The following is a 12,475-nucleotide window of genomic DNA, read 5'->3' as shown; positions in this document are numbered from 1 at the left end:
TTTTTTTTTATATAAGCAAATTTAAAAAGGCAGTTTCAAGATCCATAAACCTGATGATGTCAGATGCACACAATGAAAGCAGATCTGTGACTCTGTATCACTGTTACTTGTAGAATTATTTCAAGATCTATCTAAGTGTTTTGTTGTCACCTTCCTGCTATTTACACCTCTAAGATTTTTGGTTTATGAGCAGCAAAAGCAAACTGTCACTATTTGCTGTAAATTTAAGCTTTTAATAACTATGTCTGTTATACAACATTTGTCAGCTTTGAATATTCTGTCAGTAGAAAATAAAAATAGCAGGAAATCTCAGCAATAGTGACACTGAAATTTTATCTGCTTATACTCAAAAGGTGTAAAATACAGGCTTCAAGAATAAGAAATTATAGTTTTCCTTTAAAAAAAAATCACATTTGCTGTGGCTAACAAATATATATCACCACCAAAATAGATGACAAAGAATTTGTATGTAATGTAGTTATCTACACAAAATACTATTAAGCCCTTTAAACAGTAAGAGATGGCAAAATAGGTATTGTTTGTCAGACTCCAGCATTGGGTGCACTGTTGGATGCAAAGATGAAGATGTGTAGTTCTGCTCAATAACAGACGTGTTTTATCACCTTGTAAAACTTGACTGTCATGTCAGGGTCTTTTAAAGTGCAAAGAAGACATTTCAAATGTAAACTTTTTCAAATAGCATTATTTTATTTAAACTGGAAATGCACTTAGTAAAACGAGTATGCATAAAAAAACAAAGTTAAAAGTTTACATACATGGGCATAATTTTTTGCTCTTGTTTTTCAGTGCCGATGAGGGACATGTTCTCTTGGTAATTTTCTTGATGGTTTTTTGTTTAAACTTTTAAACAAATAAAAAAAAGCTAATTTATCAGCCTTAGTATTTTTATTCACTAGTGAAGCATACTTAGAGTAACAGTACAAACTGCGAAGTACTAATGTATTATGCTGTGGTAGATCTCTTGTTACAGAATAGGAATATTTTGGGACAACCCTGTTTGTCTTTAACTGAAGTGTTTTGCTTGCAGTGGGACTAGTTCAGTTCTACCATCAGAAGTGTTTTAAATCCAGCCTGAAACACTGGTTTCCACCTACAGCAGTTTTCCCTTCAGACTCACTTTTCTCTCATTTTATCTGTAAAACCTGTAACAAGGTAGAGTTATTGTAGTAGGTAGTCTTAGAAGATATTCTGGCAAATACTTGTCTCCTGTAGTCTTTCTGTTCAGTAGTGGATGGCTGATGTTTTGTGTTCTTTTTTTCTGCCAGTTAGAAAGCCAGTAGCTATCATTTTCCTCTCCAATAAACCATCTCATTCACAATGTTCCTTTGAAATAGCAAGGCTCGTTTTGCCAGAAGATGAATCTGATTAAAAAATCCACTTTCCATTTTAGGAGAGGGTCTACAAAAATTTTATCTGATCAAAAAGAAGTGTTACAAGATTGAATTCCTGTCCACTGCAGAAGTAATTTTTAGCTGACAGTACCTTCACTCTGCTGTCAGTGTCTTTCAAGAGTAATATGGGAATGTAAAGGTGGAGGGGGGACACTTACCTAGAAAGGGATAAAATTATTCCTCTGGGAAATATTTTTTGTTTGTTTATTTCACAGTAAGGGTTTGAGTCTGTTCCTGATTGAAAGGGCAACACGACCTAGAAGGGTCCAGCAGGGAGAACATGACACATAGGATTTGTTTAATTTAGAAGAAGAAAAAAGTTCTTAATTCTCTCTTTTTTCTGTTGGATTTCATTGGGCAGAAATTGTCTATAGGTGCACAATCATGATAAAAATAATGTTTTTGTCTAAGAAGTCATTGTGCAGTTGAAGCCTGTAAAGCAATTTTTCTTATTCTGTAACTTTCAAAATAATTATTAGGTTAAGATTGTGTATACATGTATCTAAAGTGATTTATGAAGTACACATCTGTAAAACTATAACAAAATCTCTTCAGCCTGGAATCATATTAAAAACGTGAAAAATGAGTCTATTTGGTTACAAAGCAAAATTCAGAATTTTACAGTACATTTATAGCAGAAATAGTTGAAGAGTTGTAGATCCAGAGTTTGTAGGTTTTCAGTGGCATTACCTAATTAGGAAGGGAAGACCTTTAATGTAATTAAAATAATTAATATTGGAAAACTATGTATTCAGTAAGAAATACAAATCTGCAGTAATAGACCTGAACTCTCCATCCTGGGAAGGAAATGATCAACCATGATGTGTAAGAGAACTGTAAAATAATAAGTGGCACGATACAGAGGAACTTCAGTATTTCTCGTAATCCAAGAATTACAAGAAGTAGTCTGGGATAGAAGTAAAACAGACGAAAGGAAGGAGATAGATGGTTTGGTATTTAGCATGTCATTCATTCCCAGCCTCATTCTGCTGCTGTCTGAAGGCAAGATCACTCCTCTTCATATCCCCATCACCATCATTCCTACAGAAAAAAATGGTGTTCATGGACCAGACAGAAATCTGCTGTGTACTAGGAGCAGTAGTCATAACACATGCCATCACCTAACCCAGGCACTGCATCTGGCCATACCATTACCCTCCAGGTGCAATTTTTGCCTCTGTAAGGAGCTGTATTTCAGTCTCCTGGACATTCCTTGCTTGAGGCCAGAGTACTCATGTTCGGGGGCAAATGTTTAATATTCAGGTTATTGGAGATGGATCCACCTAAAGCTCAATGAGCAGAAAAAGTTATTATTCTTTTGAGAGTTAGAAGATGGGATGGGAGTTAGTTGGGATGGCAATTAAAAGAAGACTGTGCAGAAGTCACCTGTGGTTGACAGGAGGAGATGCATTGAAACTTGTATGGGTTTTTCTTCCTCTTGTCCATGCATCTTCATGTTATGTCAGCCCTGTGTTCGACACGGTCTGTGTAGCAGTGTATTGCAAAGAGGATCAAGTACTTTAGCAGAAGGGGAGATGGCGTTTGTACTGTGCCAAGAGGGGTCCCAAAGAAGCAGTGTCTGTGCCACCTGCTCCCCACCAGGTTGCTATCATGGAAGAGCTGTTTCCTCTTCAGAGGACAGATAAAAGGAGAGCCCTGTTTTCCTCCGAGATGTAGTATCTTCTGGTGTGTGTTGGGTTTCTACTGCTTTGGGCTGGATACATGCAGTCTGACATGCCACTTGGGCAAGGTTGCTGACCCATAGTCTATGTAGAGTCGCTCTGTAACTGCTACATTGCCTGAGAGGCTACGATTATTCAGGGTCAGTTCAGCTTTTGCAGCTGGAAGCTATTTTTAAGACCTCAGCTGCTACACGTGTGCTTCCCTGCCCTTTCTTCAGTGCTGAGGCTCAGGGCAAGGGTGAGATGCCTGGTCACAGAGCCACCCCACCTTCCAGCATACCAGCTGCTCCCTGAGACCTGCCAAAATGCACCCTCATGTCCTGAGACAAAGGTGCTGTACCCCTCCAGTAAAGTCACCTGCCATTTACTGGGTGGCTGGAGGATGTGTGCAGGCAGCTCCTGCAGGAGCAGCTCTTGAGCTGTCAGTCCTCAGCATACTGGTGATGACTTGTCCATCAAATGGCATCATTGCTGGAACTGTGTCTGCACCTTAGATAACGTGGGGGATCTTTGTCCATCTCATTTTCACATATGGTCAGCATGCACATGGTGTAGGCAAGTTTTGAAACACACAGAACTTAAGAAATATTTTTCTTGTACCCATAAAATATCTCACCTGCATTTTGACAGAGTTATAGAAGCTTCAAAGCAACCATATAATGGTGTGAAATAGTTTTCTTTCAGCAACATCTAGTGGCAACAGTTCTTATTTATCTTTCCTGGATTTGTAACTCCAACAGCAGTATTTTTAAAAGTCAGGTAAAGTGGTTTCATCTGTTGGTAGTATTTTTTGATGCTTTGGGAGATACGTTTAGTTTTTATGTTGGAAACCACCAGACTATTTTAGAACCTGATGAAAAACATTGAGAAGTAATTGTAAAGCAAGGCTTTGGGAAATCACATGTTTTCAAGCGTAATTCCTAAGAAATATATTAGATCTGTAGTACAATTTAGGTGCAGTGCTCTGAAGGAGGATGTGTTTTGCAGAAATAGCGTTTGTCATCCAGTCATTCTTCCCAGGTAAGCACCCTTCCCTCAGTGCATTGCAAGAATTCCTGGGCATGTAAATAACACACAGGAATGTCCATGGGAGCTGGGCTTAATGTCGGACAAATGCTTCACTGGTGCTTCTGCTCACAGAGAGCTTTCCCCTTGTGTTTGATATAGGAGTCCTAGCTGATTGCTCAAATATTTTTAAGAAAACTTTTTGCCGTCTTCTGCCCCTATGTCTTTACACACTTGAAATTTTGAGAAAATAATTCTTCCTTTCAGTCCAACTGTTTTGTAGGCACTGCTGGTTGAAACGGTTTTCCTGTGTTCATTGGTTCAGTAGCTCTGGTGAATCAGTTCAGTGAAAAATACCTTTCAGAGTTGTCCCTCAGACTCGCAGAACAGTGTTCTGGTGTGACAGGTGATTCTGGTACCTTTAAAACAGGAACTCTCAATATAATTCCATTTTTTTTATTCACACTTGGGTGATGGTGATCTTTTTTTACTTCCTTGACAGTTTATGTACAAAAGAATATGTATGTCTGTGTGGAATTTAATGAATGAGTCTATTGTCCTTTTCACCCCACTGCTCTCTACCAACCCTAAAAACAAAAAGGAAAAAGAAACAACCTACTTCTTAGAAGCAATTTTGATTAATGCATTGCTTTAAAATTCTGGCATCAGGAAATAGAAGAAACGTATTTTGGATAACTGGATTTTTCTGGAAGATTTGCTTTTAAAAGTGGTTTTATATCTTTGCCTGGGTTAAGTGATACAGCAAATGCTTTTGATATAGTATTTGTGTTTCATCTGAAGGCTGTAAATATTTTTTTCAGATCTGCCTCTGATATCCCTGTGTTTAGCAGAAATTCTCCCTCTGACTGAAGCGTATCCATCATTCTTTAGGGTATCCATCATTGCACATCCTGATTCAATAAGAGATTATATCTTATTATCCTTCCAGTGAGTCACTGTATTTATGGATTTAACTGGTATTGTCCAGATGTATCATCTCTGATTCACTGTGAAGGGTGCTGTGGGACTTACTCCCTCTACACCACATACTGTAGGTTGGTGTTATGTGATGCTGAGCCATCCCAGGGACCGGTTTTATCTGTCAGTGGTACCAATAGATAACAACTGAGTTTTTGTTAGTGCAGAGTTAATATATTCAGTTTTGTTAAAATGAAATGTTAGGGAAAGCTTCAGTTTATCTTCTAATACTGAAAAGTTTAATCTGACTTGGTAGTTAGGAGTTTTCACATAGTTTCTTTTTCAGAGTCATCACAGAAGATTACACTTATCTATTTACCCTTGTTTGGTTATTCAGTGTGATGGTAACTCAATAAATATTCACCAATTCTACATGGATATTTCAACTCTTTTGAGAACTGAGGCATGAAGCATATTCAGATTGAAAGTTCAAGAAGTGTTAATTGTGATGGAGTATGTGACTCTTGATAAATTTTAGGCTTCTTAAAAGGTGGTGCTTCACATAGCTTTGCGTGTCATTCAGACATGTCCATTTTAACTCTCTGTGCATAATTAGTTGAAAATTGTTTTGGTTTTCTGCTTGTTGTAATTACAGTAAGATACCTTATGATCTTGTTAAAATTCTCCTAAAAAACCCAAAAAACAACAAACCAAAACACAGGAAGAATGCAGAACCAGATGTGCTTTTTTAATGAGGACAAATATAGTACAGATTTCACAATGTAAGAGGTCAGTAAAGATATCTTTTCTTATTTGTGCATTTTCAGGAAGTACTTTTAGAAAATAATTGAGATTATAGGCTTGCAAATAAAGCAGAAGACATGAGGAGCTGTACTTCTGTGGCACTAGTAGTTGCCAGTAAGGCTGTAAGGCGAGGAAGTTAATTACAGAATCATAACAGTCTACAGGTGTTTAAAAGATGAAACCACTAGTCAGAGTAGTATTTTTATTGCTTATTACACTTGGGATATGAACAGTTTCAACCTGAATGCCAGGGAAGACCTCTTCATAGCAAGATGCAAGTGAATTAACTCCTTGGATCATATGTTTCCCTGAAGTACTTAGAACACATAGTTAGCAATATTTAATAAGGGGGAACACTTTCATTGCTTAGAGCATGGACTGAGTTCTGTTCCTAGCTGCTCTGGTACTTTAAGCACTGTTCTTGGGGCCATCCAATTACAGCAATCTGTTAACCTCTTTGGAGGAAAAAACTGAAACCCATGTCCAGAGAGATGAATGAGATGGACCTGAGGGCAGACAGCTCTCTGAATAGGCTTTTGATTAAAAAATTACCTCATTCTTAAGTACTGATTGGGGAATTTCAGAGAAACAGATGAGAACCCGATACAGAAAAATTCTTGCACTTCCTGCTGGAGAAGTGTTCATGCAGGCTGGAAGCAGCCAAAATAACCAGCTTTTAGAAAATCCTATTTGCAGGAAAGGGATAATTTCATTGCATTTTTGAGAGACACTTGCTAATTTTCCCAGCGAGTGTTCCTGATGGTTACTGTATGCACTTAGCAGCCAAGCAGAGCACAATAGTCATTCTCAAGGAAGAAAAAATGCTTTTTTTCAAACATCAAAGGCATTATCCAGATAATTTATTAATTTATTAATTTTTTGACCTTTGAAGTCCTGTCACATAATGCCATAGATTTGCCAAATTAAAGGAGTTAAGAACTTCAGTGATGAAAAGCATCAGACAGAAATTCCCTAAGTCAATGGCAAGAGAACATTATGGGTATGCAGAGGAGAGGGGACGTGCTTCAGTGGAATTACTGGGGTGTTTTGGGGAGGGGACTGGCTGAGCAGGCACAGTAAAGATGTTGTTTTAAAGCCCAGCAGTTCAGTAAGCAGATGCAATGCAGAGGAGAACATCTCTCCACACTCTTCGGTACTCACAGGCCACTTAAATGGTAGATGTATTGGTGCTCCAACATCTGCATACAACATAGATCCAGTCTCAAAGGGATCTTTTCAGTTCCAAATCCTCTGGCCTGGTGTGGCCTTTTTCCTGCTTATGATTGGTGTATTCCTATGTTCTGGGCATGTATGGTTAATTAAAAAAAGGTTGTCTAGTGGCATCGCCATGTATTAGTGATAGATCTAATACTCAAGGTCAGGCATGTTCTCTGAGATCGGTGTCTTACAAAGTTGCTAATTCTTCTTGAATAGAGACTGGTAAAACTGAGTTCTCCATTTTTTGTTGTATTATCCATGCCTCTCCTTGCTTTCCTTTCCTTAAAGCTGGAATGGGTTTTAAACTTTGCAAAACTAGTTTTTTCTGTTCTGATGGGATTTCTTTAGATCCCATCAAGTTAAAAATTAGTCATTCCCAGGGAAGAGTCAGAGCGGTTATGGGGAAGAATTGTTACCTACATGATATTTCCCTTGCAGATCCCTGGTGGTGGTCCTGGCCATTCAGCTGCTGGTGTTTGCTGTGCTACTCAGTGTGTCATGTCTGCTGTGTCACTCTTCTGATTCTGAAATGTCTGGCTGACTGGCTTGACAGGTTTCTTGTACTGGCTTTGAACTGCTGGATAAAGTTTCTTGCAAATGTAGTGGTTCCTTCTCATCTGTCTGGCTGATTTCCAGTAGGTATGAGGTTATGGTGCTTGTCAAGATTTTGACAAGGGTTTTCATGTTTGGCACTCCCCAAATAAGTGGTACTCATCGGTGTTTGAGCCTTCCTAAGAGGCAGTTTAAGTTGGTACCTTAGGAGTGAGAGTATTCTTGTCTGTCAAAGAAGTTGTCACTGTCAGAACAGAAAGTTCCTCTCACAGGGAAGTAAAAGAAATATAGAAATCCTTATAATACTTGTACCTGTAAAATATCCATTACTTTTTTTTTCAGTTCTTTTCTGCTGTGTAGGAGGCACCTTCAGGGTTGTGTTTCATTTTGTCTCTTTTTGTTCTGTCTGTCCATCTGAATCTTGTATCCTGATAATTAAATGTAGACCTCCTTGCAATCATTTCAGTGGCTTTTAATCTAATCTGCTGGTCCCTTTGTGCACTATGTGTGTTCCCAATTTGACTTGATTATGTTGGTAACGTTTCTGAGTCATCTGTGGACTTGTTTGTTTATCACCACAGCCAGTCCACCCATTAAATTCTTGAGTATAGTCTTGACAGTTGTGTCAAAGGCAAGATCTTTTACCCTGGAATGTAAGAAAAGGATAAAACATACATACTGTAATCTCCTAACTTCTGAAAGTAAAATAGAAATTATCCACTGACCTAAGAGGTCCATCATACTGTTCCAGTTTACACCTAGCAAGGATCAGTCCCATGGCATGTAAACTGAGCAGATTTACTACCTTGCTTTTGTCTGTTCTTAAGAGGAAATTCTGGTACCCACCATGCCAGAAAGTATTCGAGCTGGCTTTAATGAGTACAAATAACAGTAAAGAAACAACAACATAAGGCTCAGCAGTCTTGTGCAGCTGAAACTCATAGCTCTGCTTCTTCACTGCTTCTGTTGTCTGTGCTGCCTTGGCTGGGAAATCACTTCTTCCTTTTTAACAGACCTGCAGTTTAGGAATGACTCATCCCTTTCTTGCACTGACATTGACCTCGGCAGAGTTACTCCTTTTCTGTGTGTGAGCAAATGAGAGGAGAATTAAGCCTGCAATCTTGAAAAGAAGAATTGCTTAAATTTGATCTCATGAATAAGTACTGAGTCCTAATTTTATACTATTTCTGGTGTTGAGATGGAGACTGCAATATATCAGGAATTAAATAATAGTTTTGAAGCAGATTGAAAATGCAGTGTCTGCAGTTGCTCCATTATGACCTTAACTGTGTAACTGCCCTCAGTGATGGGACCCCAGCAAGGAGACCACACCAGCTTTGTTCCGTTCTTCCTGGTGTTGGCTGCTCTTGCCATCCAGCATTCTGTTTTTGCTTTCTTCTAAAACAGATCAGTTGGATAAATTCCTATTAAGAAATTACGTGCATTGAACAACATACATTCCTCTTGAGCTACTGTAATGCTGCCTTGTTTTATGTGAAACTAATATTTGTACCCTAAAGCTTGCTGTTAGGGCTGTAGTACGAGTCTTCTAACATCTCTGAGCTGCTGGTGTCCAGCCTCCTAAGATGGAGCAATGTTAGCATGCTTTGGTTAGGTATTAATGTCTTTCCTCTCAGAGAAGGCAGGTTTTAAATAGGCAGTGTCACTTCAGTGAAGCCACATGTGAGACTCAGACACATGCAGTGTTAGTACCTGATGTCCGACATTTTGAATATATTTTCATGTTAGTAATTCTGAGTAGGGAAAATTAAGATCCTTGAGAAACAGCTTCCAAATTGTGGGGTAGACTTTCGACTGTCAAAAAAATAATACTTTCAAAATGAGAAATTATTTTTTATTTATACATTTTGCATCTGTGATTAAGGTAACTATGAATAATTACTGTCTGAATTCCCTTTGGACTAATAGCAATGCTGTTCACAGCTATTACTTTTGAATAGAGCAAGAAGATTAGAACATAATGGCTTAAATAGAAAAAATATTGAAATTTAGTTTCACCAGGTTAGATTGTAACAGTGAGACATTTAAAAAAATAAACTGATCTTTATCAAACCTTTCTCGCCTGCCCCCTCCACTCAAATACCTTCTTGTCTCTGAGGAGGAAGTTGCTGTAGGGGCTCTATAAGAAATGACTCATTGCCCAACACTAATTGCTGAGCTGTCATTTCTTGGGTGTTTTGTTTTATTTCTATTTTTGAACAGATCTTCATGATCAAGCTATGTGTAGCTACTCTTATGTTTAGGAGAGATTAAAAAACAGCATGTTTTTATGGTAATGAGATGTCGCATGTTTTCTTTACATTTGCAGTTTGTCAAAGTATGTTCAGGACAATACCTTAACTGCCTCCCTCTGTCTCCTATTTGGGGGGCAAAGACCAGATAGGGTACGACTTTGCCAAAAATTACAGCCCAGTGGTGGGAAAGGGCTTGAAACAAAACTAGATCATGAGGCGAAAATCCTCAATGATTGTAGGTAAGAGTAAAAGCTGAGCTGCAGAGTGGTCAGCGAAGGGTCAGGGATGCATTACTCCAGCATCCTGAATCAGAGGACTTTGCAAACAGCCCCGTGTCTCTCCCTACAGCAGCTCCTGGTAGAGCCATCTGGTTTGAACATGGTTTTGCAAAGTTACATTCCCTGCTGACCAGTGTTCCAGTAAGCGGGTCCTGAGGAAAGCTGTGCATTGATCTGACAGGGATGTTGAAGGATCATTACTGCTGAGCAAGCCAGGGCCTTGTAAACCTGTCATGTTAACGCAGCAGTGCCTGTAACAAGCTGTGTTCATATGCTCTGGTAGAAAGGGAAAAGCACTTCCCCTTCTAGATGTGAGGTGAGGTCTTCAGTCAACCTGTCCTCGTGCTCTCTGCTTTCTGGAGTATAAGAACTTCTACGTGGTTGTTTGGTTTATATTTATTTTGTATGCCATTTGAACTGTAAGGTGTAGGAACCAGATCAACAAGCCAAAGATCACAAAGTAGAAACAAAGGGGGTGATTTGTCTGAGGTGGCACTTGAGCTAAAGTTTCAGGTAAGAGCAGATTACAAAGAGAAATATGTCTCATAAGAGATAAGTATTAAAGTGTCTTTGTAGCTTAAAAAAAAGGTAATGAAGTTGGTGGTAACCTGCTCAGAGCATATTTCAGCCTGTTATTTTTGCTTAGTACACATGTGACACGGTGTGAGTTTTTTTAAAGCATAATTCTATCTGTGTTTCCAAAGGCCAGTGTCAGGAAGATGGGCAGCAGCGAGGATTTGAGTGGATCCTGTGGTGATAGGCGTGGTGAAAATGGATGCTCAGTGCTGGATGAAAGCCTTTTTATTTGCAAGCTGACTGGCAGCAAGAATTAAGCCCTTGATCCCACATCCTTTATATTGGTCAGTGGAACAGTGCCATAAGCAGATTGCTCAGGTAAAATGTCGTTGCAGTATCTAAGGAAACGTCTCTGAGAAAAATTGTAATTATTCATCTTAACCCCTCATTTTCAGATACAGAATTATCAATTAGGCTTAGAGGGTTTAACCCTAGAATCCCAAGGAGAAACCAACCCTGTTCAATGCAAGGGTCTGAAGTTTTACCATTGACTTGAATTGAAGATGGGAGTTCCTTGCTGTTTATCTGCTGAGATGAAAGTATGTCCTGACTGCAGAGAAACAGTAACGCTCTTTGCTTTCCCCACTCCATCACATCAGATAGTCTTAACCATCTGGTTTGACCATCCATTTTGGTTTTTATGCTCATCTATGAACAAAGGAATTGTACATACAATTTTATACATAAACCCTGACTGAGACTACCTGTTTCTGGATTTAACAGGTTTAGCCCATTGTGGACAGCACAGCTGAGCCACTGAGAGCTCTGAATAACTGTTACTCAGCTGAGGAAATTTCACAGCAAGTCACTCAGTAAAAAGTTGTGAAACCTGGGAATGTTGTTCCACAGAGAAAATAATTAGAAACTTCAAGACAATCCACAAGACTCAGTTTCCTTTTTCAGGAACAGCAAGTATGTGAATATATCAACATATAATCTTCCCTACTGGAAGCCTAGCATCTTGCCTAATTTGATGACATAAAAGCAGCATTTTGTTAGATTCAAAATGCCCCCTCAGTTGCAAAAAACCCCCAAACCCACAAACAAAAAGGGGTAAAAGAAGAACTGGAGCTCTTTGATATGAAAACATATATCATTTTGTAGCCCTGCAGATGCTTCATATAAGATCAGTTATTATGAAAGTACAGGTGCTTGGTGTGAAACTTTTCCAAAAAATATATTGGATCACTTATATAGAGATAAATATTTTTTAAAAAATAGAACTCGAACATCTACTTCTTACATATTGTTGCAATGAAATGTGGAACACTTGTTCCCGGGTTTTAAGCTGGACATCTGCATAAATTGCAGTGCTGCTGTAAATATTTCTCAACATGGACAGGTAGATGCTATTGGAAAAACCAGAACAAATTCTTAAGTTGCCAATATTGTCACAAAGTCTCCCTGCAGAATGAAGTTGTTTGACAAAGTGTTTCCCTGGTGATTTGGCTGCAGATGAAAATGTCTTCAGCAATAAAATTCTGTGCTCAGGTCTCAGCTCTCTGTGCTCATCAATCAGAAAATGACATATCAAGGATTTTTTTGCTGGATTAGGTAATATGGTAGGGAAAATATGTGAGGCATTGATATTCCTTTAAATTTCTATATGTAGGAGTTTTTTTCTACTCTTAAATACACATTATTTTTAAATATATACATTTTTTGCCTACAGCTTCCTTTAGTAATCAATAGTGCTGCAATAGAACTAGTGTAAAATTATTTCTTATGTACACAGATTTTCTTGCCTGGAGATAAAGCCTACTCTCTGAAAATCA

General features: G+C 38.5%; 1 protein-coding gene across 3 annotated transcripts in view; it reads left to right on the top strand.

Annotated features, from left to right (window-relative positions):
* RSU1 (Ras suppressor protein 1) overlaps positions 1–12,475 on the top strand; it is a 104,795-nt gene that overhangs the window by 70,885 nt on the left and 21,435 nt on the right. Inside the window, exon 9 of one of the 3 annotated variants that reach the window (XR_001875178.1) lies at positions 10,829–11,018. The exons of the other annotated variants lie outside the window; for them this stretch is intronic. The gene's annotated coding sequence lies outside the window, so the exon portion shown is untranslated. The remainder of the gene's footprint in view (positions 1–10,828; positions 11,019–12,475) is intronic. 3 annotated transcript variants of the gene reach the window in all.

The sequence above is a fragment of the Lepidothrix coronata genome, unplaced genomic scaffold (genome assembly GCF_001604755.1).
Source record: "Lepidothrix coronata isolate B3197 unplaced genomic scaffold, Lepidothrix_coronata-1.0 Scaffold59, whole genome shotgun sequence".
Classification (NCBI taxonomy): Eukaryota; Metazoa; Chordata; class Aves; order Passeriformes; family Pipridae; genus Lepidothrix; species Lepidothrix coronata.
This window is presented reverse-complemented; position numbering and strand designations above follow the sequence as displayed.